This window comes from Nerophis ophidion, linkage group LG01 (genome assembly GCF_033978795.1).
Source record: "Nerophis ophidion isolate RoL-2023_Sa linkage group LG01, RoL_Noph_v1.0, whole genome shotgun sequence".
Lineage (NCBI taxonomy): Eukaryota > Metazoa > Chordata > Actinopteri > Syngnathiformes > Syngnathidae > Nerophis > Nerophis ophidion.
In genome coordinates, this window is record NC_084611.1 from 14,591,752 (window position 1) to 14,602,556 (window position 10,805).

The following is a 10,805-nucleotide window of genomic DNA, read 5'->3' on the forward strand; positions in this document are numbered from 1 at the left end:
CTCCAGCCAGGCTTTTAAAAAAAATAGACCTAAAAATGAGTGATCATCAATCTTCACCAAGACGTCACTTAAATGACATTCACGGTACCGGAGGGTCTTGTGAGATGACGCTGGCTGCTGCAAGATCATTATTATGAAAATATGACTGAGAGGAAGGCGAGAAACACTTTTTATTTCAACAGACTCTCGCGCCGTACCTTCCGTCAAAACTCTAGAGGCCGACTGCACATTTCCTATCTTCACAATAAAAGCCCTGCTTCATGCTGCCTGCGCTAACTAAATACAGAGTCTCGGAAAACTGGCGTGCACAAGCGATCCCTCAGAAAGCTGGCGTGCACATCACTTGTGCACGCCAACTTTCCGAGACTCTTATTTTGTTAGCGCAGGCAGCATGAAGCAGGGCTTTTATTGTGAAGATAGGAAATCTGCAGTCGGCCTTTAGAGTTTTGACGGAAGGGACAGCGCGAAAGTCTGTTGAAATAAAAAGTGTTTCTCGCCTTCCTCTCTGTCATTTTTTCATAATAATGAACTGGCAGCAGCCAGCGTCATCTCACAAGACCCTCGGGTGCCGTGAATGTCAATCAAGCAAGCTACGGAATTTGCCGCCAATGTTTTTCTTGTAAAGTGTATGGAAGCTGGATGAATTAGATGCCAAAAACCAACCACTTTCATGTGGTATTGTACAGAAATGACAACTTTTTTTCTCCTCCATTTGAAAATGTGGGCGTTATCATCATTACTGTCTGATTCCAATCAATGCAAGTCATCAGAATCAGGTAATACACCAACTTATATTCTTGTCTTTGTGAAAGAAAGACATCGATATGTGTTACACATGCTTGTATTATCATTAAATACATTGAACTTGTTTACAAAAATGTCTCTTTCATAAATAAATAAATATAAATGATATACATAAATGAGGTAGATCCCCTCGAGTTGGTCAATTGAAAAGCAGCTCGCCTGCAGAAAGAGTGTGGGCACCCCTGAAACTACGGTGAGTTCAAGGACCACCAAAATTAGTAGGACAAAACGGCGCTCGCCAAATACTCGAATCAGTGAAGCATGTTTAATACAAACAGTGTGCTTTATAACAATTAGGGAGGTTTGTGTCATGTTTGTCTTCCTACAGAAACCATATTAAAACAAAAAATATGTTTTTTTCCTCTCATCTTTTTCCATTTTTCATATATTTTTGGAAAAAGCTCCAGAGAGCCACTAGGGCGGCGCTAAAGAGCCGCATTTGGCTCCAGAGCCGCGGGTTGCCTGGAAATAATATGTATCCATAAAGTACTATAACTTTTCTTACAAAATGTATTATTTATTTCTATTTTGGGAGGGGAAACAAATGTACTCCATGTAATCGCAAATGATGTTAACTTAAATATTGTTTAACTATGCAAAAATATATTATCCAACATTCCAAACATGTTTTAAATAAAAATGAATACTAATAATAATGATTTCAAAGCAAGTTATCCATCAAATTGTGCAATGTAAAAATAGCAATTGATTTCATGGGAAAATTGTGAAATTTACTGTGTATTTTACAGCATTTTCCTCTAAATCATGGGTGTCAAACTCTGGCCCACGGGCCAAATTTGGCCCGCCGTGTATTTTCCTTTGGCCCTTGAGGCAATATCAAATTAACATTTGAGCTGGCCCGCCGGTATTATACAGCAGCGGTGTCGCTGTAACACCGCATTCACCGCTAATACTCATACTTGCCAACCCCCCCGATTTTCCAAGGAGACTCCCAAATTTCGGTGCCCCTCACAAAAATCACAGGGGGCAACCATTCTCCCAAATTTTTCCCGATTCCCACCTGGACAACAATATTGGCACTGCCTCAAGCGTCCTCTAAAACCTTTCGTCACGTCCGCTTTTCCTACGTAGAAACAGCGTGCCGGCCTAGTCACATGATATATGTGGCTTTTACACACACACACACACACACGCTAATGCAATGCAAGCTTAGTCAACAGCTATACAGGTCACACTGAGGGTGGCCGTTTAAACAAATTTAAGACTGTTACAAATATGCGCCCCACTGTGAACCAACACTAAACAAGAATGACAAGCAAATTTCGGGAGAACATCCGCACTGTAACACAACATAAACACAACAGAACAAATACACAGAAACCCTTGCAGCACTACCTCTTCCTGGACGCTACAATATAAATATATATTATTAGCCAAAAGTTTATTTTGATATTTACCTGAGAAGGCTACAAATAGAAAAGAGGCATTCAATTTCTATTTAAATTTGATTTGATATGCCATTGCTATTTTTAAATTATTAGTATTGTATGAAACTCGATTTTGCATGTTACTATAAAGTTATATAAGTCTCGCTTGTTCAATATTCAATGCAAAACTTGTTTGGGTCCCTATCAAAAGATTAATTTGTTCAACCGGGCTTTGTTCAGTTTAAAATGTTGGCCCACTCTGTATTTGAGTTTGACACCCCTGCTCTAAATGAAAAAAAAACAAACTGTAATTATTTTACTGTAATAAACTGTGGTTCCGTTTTGGCATTTACTGTACCACACACAAAAAAAATCTACATTTGTTGATTTGCAGTTAAAAAAAAAACAAAAAAAAACTGGCAGCCAAAATGTTAATGAAAAATTGCAAGTTTTTTTTTAATTTACAGTACAAAAAAAACAAATGTAAATTTTACAGTAACATTCTGGCAACTGAGCTGCCTTTTTTTCCCACCATAAAAACAGCAGTACTGCTTTTCCATTTACAGTAATATACACTACATTTAGAGGTAAAATAATTACAAATTACCGTATAATTTTTATTTATTTTTATTTTTTTTTAAATCCACTAATAAAATGCATTAACAATATTTGTAAAAATAGTATTCACTGTTAGAAGCGGCCCTCTGCGGCCAAGCATAACTGCGATGTGGCCCTCAGTGAAAACGACTTTGATACCTCTACTATAAGAGCATAATAGACTTCAAGATTCAAGAGTATCCCCGCTTTTATTTTGAAAATGAAACTTTCCGCTGTCAAAATGTGAAACAACATCCGTTTGGTGTGTTTTTTTTTCTGTTGCTGGGTATTTTAATTTTGTTGTATGAAATATAACAACAACATAAAGGCGTTTGAAGTTGTTTTACTTGCTCTTCCACACCAAACAAATACAAACACTTTGCTTCAAAAAAAGACATTATTTGGATTTTTTTTTTACATGAAATAAAAGAAACGTTTCCCCCTTAAATCCGAATTAAATGACCGTTTCTCTATTGATTAGAAGAGATGAAATTTGGTATTTGTATAAACGACTGTGACATAAAAATGTTTGTCAACATTATTATGCTCCAGGCAAAAATGTTTTCTACATAAATGTCAATTTATGAAAGTAAGGCCTACATTTTCTAATTGGCTTAATGAGTTACGATTATCAATCACATCTTGGAGAATGATTAAGAGTACAAAAGCGCTTAAATTGATATCCTTATTAAAAACATTTAAAGTGCTTTTGGTAGCCCTTTTAATTTTAATTCATTTATTTTTAATAATTTTTAATATTTGCTTTTGTTTTTTTTCCTATTTGTTGAAAGTGCCTTGTTTGTTGTTCAATAAAAAATAAAAACAATAAAATAAAATCATTACCTTTGCGGACGTCTCAAAAAGACCTAAAAATTAAAACAACTAAAAATTAAAATGGTGTACATATGTTTGTTAATGTTGAACTTCATAAATAAAGGTTTTAAAAAATAATAATAATTAAATAACTGTTTATCCATTCATTTTGAATCAGATTTTTTAATACAAAATGGTGTCGGTGTCGAAGAGCAATAATATGTAAATATTAGATTTACATGTTATAATACATATACCAAAAATACATCATTTTATATAATAAAATTACCAGTAGCCCTGCGATGAGGTTGGCGACTTGTCCAGGGTGTACCCCGCCTTCCGCCTAATTGTAGCTGAGATAGGCACCAGCGCCCCCTGCCGCCCCAAAGGGAATACGCGGTAGAAAATGGATGGATGGAAAAATGACCAGTCAGCAGGACAGATGTTTTGCATATTCCCACACCGGAAGTGGAAATTGCTATTTAAAGACTGGGCTGAGTTGAAGGGGGGAAAATATAGTATGAGAGAAAAAAGAACATATAATGAGTAAAACATACTCTAACCACTGAAACATGAGAAGCTGTTTCCATCTTGTAAAAGTTTATTTGACAGTATTTTGTATGTTTTGTGTGTCCAATGTTTTGTAGTGTTTTTCTCCCTCTCTGCTACCGTAGATTTGCCATGAAGAAGTCAACATTTCTACAACAACACGACGATAAAGCACTAATAAAATGCATTAACGTATTTTGTAATAATAGTATGGACTGTTAGAAACGGCCCTCTGGGGCCAAACATAACTGCAATGTGGCCCTCAGTGAAAATGACTCTGCTATAAGTACATATTAGACTTCAAGACGCAACAGTATACCCGCTTTTACTTTGAAAATAAGACTTTCCAGTGTCAAAATGTGGAACAACATCCGTTTTGGTTGTTTTTGTTGTTGTTGGGTATTTTAATTTTGGTTTATGAAAGATGACATGAAAATGAAAAACGTTTTCAGTTGTTGTTATTGCTTTTCGACACCAAACAAATACAAACGCTTTGTTTAAAAAAATATATTGTGTGGATTTTTTTTTATATGAAATAATCAATCAATCAATCAATGTTTACTTATATAGCCCTAAATCACTAGTGTCTCAAAGGGCTGCACAAACCACTTTCGACATCCTCGGTAGGCCCACATAAGGGCAAGGAAAACTCACACCCAGTGGGACGTCGGTGACAATGATGACTATGAGAACCTTGGAGAGGAGGAAAGCAATGGATGTCGAGCGGGTCTAACATGATACTGTGAAAGTTCAATCTATAATGGATCCAACACAGTTGCGAGAGTCCAGTCCAAAGCGGATCCAACACAGCAGCGAGAGTCCCGTTCACAGCGGAGCCAGCAGGAAACCATCCCAAGCGGAGGCGGATCAGCAGCGCAGAGATGTCCCCAGCCGATACACAGGCAAGCAGTACATGGCCACCGGATCGGACCGGACCCCCTCCACAAGGGAGAGTGGGACATAGAAGAAAAAGAAAAGAAACGGCAGATCAACTGGTCTAAAAAGGGAGTCTATTTAAAGGCTAGAGTATACAAATGAGTTTTAAGGTGAGACTTAAATGCTTCTACTGAGGTGGCATCTCGAACTGTTACCGGGAGGGCATTCCAGAGTACTGGAGCCCGAACGGAAAACGCTCTATAGCCCGCAGACTTTTTTTGGGCTTTGGGAATTACTAATAAGCCGGAGTCCTTTGAACGCAGATTTCTTGCCGGGACATATGGTGCAATACAATCGGCAAGATAGGCTGGAGCTAGACCGTGTAGTATTTTATACGTAAGTAGTAAAACCTTAAAGTCACATCTTAAGTGCACAGGAAGCCAGTGCAGGTGAGCCAGTACAGGCGTAATGTGATCAAACTTTCTTCTTCTTGTCAAAAGTCTAGCAGCCGCATTTTGTACCAACTGTAATCTTTTAATGCTAGACATGGGGAGACCCGAAAATAATACGTTACAGTAATCGAGGCGAGACGTAACAAACGCATGGATAATGATCTCAGCGTCTTTAGTGGACAGAATGGAGCGAATTTTAGCGATATTACGGAGATGAAAGAAGGCCGTTTTAGTAACGCTTTTAATGTGTGCCTCAAAGGAGAGAGTTGGGTCGAAGATAATACCCAGATTCTTTACCGTGTCGCCTTGTTTAATTGTGTGGTTGTCAAATGTTGGAGTTGTATTATTAAATAGAGTTCGGTGTCAAGCAGGACCGATAATCAGCATTTCCGTTTTTTTGGCGCTGAGTTGCAAAAAGTTAGCGGACATCCATTGTTTAATTTCATTTAGACACGCCTCCAGCTGACTACAATCCGGCGTGTTGGTCAGCTTTAGGGGCATGTAGAGTTGGGTGTCATCAGCATAACAGTGAAAGCTAACACCGTATTTGCGTATGATGTCACCTAGCGGCAGCATGTAGATGCTGAAGAGTGCAGGGCCAAGGACCGAACCCTGGGGAACTCCACATGTCACCTTAACGTAGTCCGAGGTCACACTGTTATGGGAGACACACTGCATCCTATCAGTAAGATAAGAGTTAAACCAAGACAGGGCTAAGTCTGACATACCAATTCGTGTTTTGATACGTTCTAATAAAATATTATGATCGACGGTATCGAAAGCAGCGCTAAGATCGAGGAGCAGCAACATAGATGATGCATCAGAATCCATCGTTGGCAATAGATCATTAGTCATTTTTGCGAGGGCTGTCTCCGTGGAGTGATTTGCCCTGAAACCGGATTGAAAGGTTTCACATAGATTGTTAGACGCTAAGTGTTCATTTAACTGCTCCGCAACAATTTTTTCGAGGATTTTTGAAATAAAGGGAAGATGAGACACCGGTCGGTAGTTTACCATGAGGTCAGGATCGAGGTTAGGTCTTTTAAGAAGAGGATGAATAACCGCTTTTAATCTCCGCGGACGAAAATTAAATGACTGTTTATTTCATCCATTTTTTTATGTAATTTTAAAATACACCATATTAGTTTTCATTTACGAAAATTAAATGACTGTTTATTTCATCCATTTTTATATGTAATTTTAAAATACTAAATATTAAATCTTCTTTTTCGGTGTCGAAAAGCGATAACATGTGAAATTGTTATATTTACATGTTATAATACATGTAAAAAAATGTATCATTGTATATTTTATATAATAAGCCCTGCGACCATAAATCAGTAGAACAGATGTTTTTTATATTCCAAACCGGAACCGGAAGTTGCTATTTAAAGACAAGACCGCGGGCCGACTTATAGGGGGGAAAAGTATAGTTTGAAAAGAAAATTATATTCAATGAGAATAACATACTCTAACCACTGAAACACGAGAAGCTGTTTCTGAATTGTAAAAGTTTATTTGACCGAATTTTGTACATCTCTTTGTCCAATGTTGTGGTCCCCCCCTCCCCCTCGGCTACCGTAGATTTGCCATTAAAGAAGTCAACATTTCTACAACAACACGACACGGTGGAAAAGAAAAGGTAAGAAATTAGGTCGACGAATGAAAAGTTTACAAACGTTCATGTTGAATTTAAAAAAAAAAGTGAATGTCCAACGTATTTTTGGGGGGTCGGGAGAGGAGAATGGAGGCGGAGTCGTCGTCGTGGATGTTTTGGCTCCGCCTGCCGCGGCTGACAAATGTTGCCTTTTTTTTTTTATCTAACATTCTTCTTCGCACAAATGCCGTCGACGCCAACAAACACGACGTTATAAAAGCCATTGGTGTGATTTAAATGTTTTTTTTCTTCTATTGCAACATGGACCTTCTTCACTTGCCTTTTTGAAGTGGGACGCAGCGTCAGCGCCAGGGTCGATCGCCATGCAGACTAAAGTAAGTCCATCCATCCTTTTTCTACCGCTTGTCCCTAAAGTAAGTCGAGATGTTTTATTTATTTGTATTGTCTTTGGAACATACATAAATACATACATGCGCACAGACACACTTACACTGTGTTTCAGATCATGACTGTTTTTTCTCATGCATCTTCAATCTTGCTTGACTTGATTAGTCCAGTCCATAGTGGATCTAACATAAAAGTGTGAAAGTCCAGTCCATAGTGGATCTAACATAATAGTGAGAGTCCAGTCCATAGTGGATCAAGCATAATATTGTGAGAGTCTAGTCCAGGATGGACCTAACATAATAGTGAGAGAGTCAAGTCCATAGTGGATCACACATAATAGTGAGAGAGTCCAGTCCATAGTGGATCTAACATAATAGTGTGAGAGTCCAGTCCATAGTGGATCAAGCATAATATTGTGAGAGTCTAGTCCAGGGTGGACCTAACATAATAGTGAGAGAGTCAAGTCCATAGTGGATCTAACATAATAGTGAGAGAGTCAAGTCCATAGTGGATCACACATAATAGTGAGAGAGTCCAGTCCATAGTGGATCTAACATAATAATGAGAAAGTCCAGTCCATAGTAGATCTAACATAATAATGTGAAAGTTCAGTCCATAGTGGATCTAACATAATAGTAGGAAAGTCCAGTCCATAGAGGATCTAACATAATAGTGTGAGAGTCCAGTCCATAGTGGATCTAACATAATAGTGAGAAAGTCCAGTCCATAGTAGATCTAACATAATATTTGTGAAAGTTCAGTCCATAGTGGATCTAACATAATAGTGTGAGAGTCCAGTCCATAGTGGATCTAGCATAATAGTGTGAGAGTCCAGTCCATAGTGGATCTAACATAATAGTGTGAGAGTCCAGTCCGTAGTGTATCTAACATAAAAGTGTGAGAGTCCAGTGCATAGTGGATCTAACATAATAGTGTGAGAGTCCAGTACATAGTGGATCTAACATAATAGTGTGAGAGTCCAGTCCATAGTGGATCTAGTATAATAGTGAGAGAGTCCAGTCCATAGTGGAGTTCACATAATAGTGTGAGAGTCCAGTCCATAGTTGATCTAACATAATAGTGTGAGAGTCCAGTCCATGGTGGATCTAACATAATAGTGTGAGAGTCCAGTCCATAGTGGATCTAACATAATAGTGTGAGAGTCCAGTCCATAGTGGATCTAACATAATAGTGTGAGAGTTCAGTCCATAGTGGATCTAACATAATATTGTGAAAGTCCAGTCCATAGTGGATCTAACATAATAGTGTGAAAGTCCAGTCCATAGTGGATCTAACATAAAAGTGTGAGAGTCCAGTCCATAGTGGATCTAATATAATATTGTGAGAGTCCAGTCCATAGTGGATCAAGCATAATATTGTGAGAGTCCAGTCCATGGTGGATCTAACATAATATTGTGAGAGTCCAGTCCATTGTGGATGTAACATAATAGTGAGAGAGTCCAGTCCATAGTGGATCAAGCATAATATTTCAAGAGTCCAGTCCATAGTGGTTCTAACATAATAGTGAGAGAGTCCAGTCCATAGTGGATCTAACATAATAGTGTGAGAGTTCAGTCCATAGTGGATCTAACATAATATTGTGAAAGTCCGGTCCATAGTGGATCTAACATAAAAGTGTGAGAGTCCAGTCCATAGTGGATCTAATATAATATTGTGAGAGTCCAGTCCATAGTGGATCAAGCATAATATTGTGAGAGTCCAGTCCATGGTGGATCTAACATAATAGTGTGAGAGTCCAGTCCATTGTGGATGTAACATAATAGTGAGAGAGTCCAGTCCATAGTGGATCAAGCATAATATTTCAAGAGTCCAGTCCATAGTGGATCTAACATAATAGTGAGAGAGTCCAGTCCATAGCGGATCATGCATAATAGTGAGAGAGTCCAGTCCATAGTGAATCTAACATAATAGTGCGAGAGTCCAGTCCATAGTGGATCTAGCATTATAGAGTGAGAGTCCAGTCCGTGGCGGATCTAACATAATAGTGTGAGAGTCCAGTCCATAGTGGATCATGCATAATAGTTAGTGTCCAGTCCATAGTGGATCTAACATAATAGTGTGAGCGTCCAGTCCATAGTGGATCTAGCATAATATTGTGAGAGTCCAGTCCATGGCGGATCTAACATAATAGTGAGAGAGTCCAGTCCATAGTGGATCTAACATAATAGTGTGAGAGTTCAGTCCATAGTGGATCTAACATAATATTGTGAAAGTCCAGTCCATAGTGGATCTAGTATAATAGTGAGAGAGTCCTGTCCATAGTAGATTTCACATAATAGTGTGAGAGTCCAGTCCATAGTGGATCTAACATAATAGTGTGAGAGTCCAGTCCATAATGAATCATGCATAATAGTGAGAGAGTCCAGTACATAATGAATCATGCATAATAGTGAGAGAGTCCAGTACATAGTGGATCTAACATACAAGTGTGAGAGTCCAGTCCATAGTGGATCATGCATAATAGTGTGAGAGTCCAGTCCGTAGTGGTTCTAACATAATAGTGTGAGAGTCCAGTCCATAGTGGATCTAACATAATAGTGTGAGAGTTCAGTCCATACTGGATCTAACATAATATTGTGAAAGTCCAGTCCATAGTGGCTCAAGCATAATATTGTGAGAGTCCAGTCCATGGTGGATCTAACATAATAGTGAGAGAGTCCAGTCCATAGTGAATCATGCATAATAGTGAGAGAGTCCAGTCCATAGTGAATCTAACATAATAGTGTGAGAGTCCAGTCCATTGTGGATCTAACATAATAGTGAGAGAGTCCAGTCCATAGTGGATCAAGCATAATATTTCAAGAGTCCAGTCCATAGTGGATCTAACACAATAGTGTGAGAGTCCAGTCCATAGTGGATCTAACATAAAAGTGTGAGAGTCCAGTCCATAGTGGATCTAACATAATAGTGTGAGAGTCCAGTCCATAGTGGATCTAACATAATAGTGTGAGAATTCAGTCTATAGTGGATCAAGCATAATATTGTGAGAGTCCAGTCCATGGTGGATCTAACATAATAGTGAGAGAGTCCAGTCCATAGTGGATCTAGCATAATAGTGTGAGAGTTCAGTCCATAGTAGATCTAACATAATATTGTGAAAGTCCAGTCCATAGTGGATCTAACATAATAGTGTGAGAGTCCAGTTCATAGTGGATCTAGCATAATAGAGTGAGAGTCCAGTCCATGGCGGATCTAACATAATAGTGTGAGAGTCCAGTCCATAGTGGATCATGCATAATAGTTAGAGATTCCAGTCCATAGTGAATCTAACATAATAGTGTGAGAGTCCATTCCATAGTG

General features: G+C 38.5%; 1 protein-coding gene across 8 annotated transcripts in view; it reads left to right on the top strand.

Moving 5' to 3' along the window:
- Nucleotides 1–6,859: 6,859 nt before the first annotated feature.
- Nucleotides 6,860–10,805, top strand: part of pdzd2 (PDZ domain containing 2) — an 85,823-nt gene continuing 81,877 nt past the window's right edge. For 7 of the 8 annotated variants that reach the window (XM_061896771.1, XM_061896780.1, XM_061896761.1 and 4 more), the window contains exon 1: nt 7,251–7,471. The gene's annotated coding sequence lies outside the window, so the exon portion shown is untranslated. Of the gene's footprint in view, nt 7,122–7,250; nt 7,472–10,805 lie in introns of those variants that run through there. The other variant, XM_061896753.1, reaches the window with a different exon arrangement.